This window comes from Sinocyclocheilus rhinocerous, unplaced genomic scaffold (genome assembly GCF_001515625.1).
Source record: "Sinocyclocheilus rhinocerous isolate Xijiao unplaced genomic scaffold, SAMN03320098_v1.1 scaffold405, whole genome shotgun sequence".
Classification (NCBI taxonomy): domain Eukaryota; kingdom Metazoa; phylum Chordata; class Actinopteri; order Cypriniformes; family Cyprinidae; genus Sinocyclocheilus; species Sinocyclocheilus rhinocerous.
Genome location: NW_015630351.1, coordinates 438,015 through 439,531, shown reverse-complemented (window position 1 = coordinate 439,531; position 1,517 = coordinate 438,015).

The following is a 1,517-nucleotide window of genomic DNA, read 5'->3' as shown; positions in this document are numbered from 1 at the left end:
CAATGGAAAGCTTATTTATTCAGCTTTCGGATGATGTATAAATCTCAATTTCGAAAAATTGACACTTAAGACTGGTTTTGTGGTCCAGGGTCACATATATTAAATATTTAGATTAAACAACTGATTTGTATACTTCACTAAAAACCTGTTAATTTAGATTAATGTCATCACATAGGCAGATTTTAGGTTACTCGAAACGTTTTAAAGTAGGCTATAGCCTATTTAAACCGTCTGATTTAATACCTTGCAGCTCTCGCAGGTTAATAAACCGTAATGATAGCCAGAAACTTTATCCCCACACACCGGACACAACTCTTCCAGGTCCGTATCATAACTGTAGTCCATCCCGCCCCGCCGAGCGCCTGCGCACAAACATATTAACACACACACTTTTCAAATAGCGGTTCTTCAGTGGTTCAGCAAACAAACTACTTCTGATCGAAAACGTTGTATATGGTTCTTGCTATGGTTCAGCACCATAACATTGAAGGTTTTCTAAAATTAATAATAATAAAAAGAGAAAGAATATATTAATAATATAGGCCATAAAACAATATAGTATAAAATATAGCCTTTTGATCCACCAAATAGCTAGTAAAACCCTTGCTGACGCTAGATTTCATTATTTTAAGTGTAACGTGAAAAGAGTTTTAGGGGGAGAGCGGGGCACAAAGTAACACTTTTTGATTTTCTCAAATTGTGTAAATCCACATGGGGTTCAGAGTATAATTTTTTTTATCCACAGTAATTTCACACTTGTCTAGTACAAATATTTCGCTTTGTTTCATAATTACAAGTGTATACGTTTTTCTTTATTTACCCTCAAAAATTGGAAGTGAAATGTGACAACATGCCCCGTAGGTGGGGTACATTGTAACAGCTGAGGGGCACGTTGTAACATGACCATATAACAGCTTAAAATGTTATCTGATCTAATGAAAAAAAATATACAAGGCAAACTAAAATATTTTGTCAATAAAATAAAAATTTATTTTAAAATAAAATAATGGCGTTTTTTAAGAAGTAAAAATAATCTGATTTTGGAGTTTGACAATGAACACATTGCAACCATGCTTGGGACGGCCCACATAAACGAGCCAAAATGCTTTACATTTCTTGAAATAATAATTTCTTAACATTAAACATAGACTGTCAGTGTTTATTCACCTGTTTCTCGTCGTTTATCATTAAAATGTACACGGTAGACATGCCCTCATATTCACACACACACAGACACACACACACACACACACACACACACACAAAGAGTCGATGAGCGACAGAAAGAAGCGCCTATCTGCAACAGGTACTGGGGAGGAGAATACAATTTCCAAGCGATTGCTTCAAATTAACTCTGAATAATTTATAATAAAAATAAAAAAACTCCACATACAGTTTTGCTTTCAAATCGACCTACCTATTTTTGTCGTTAATATGCATATAGATATATTTATCATACATATTTATTTTATGAAAAAAGGTAGGCCTACAAAACCTGTCACTGGGCCGGTACCCTT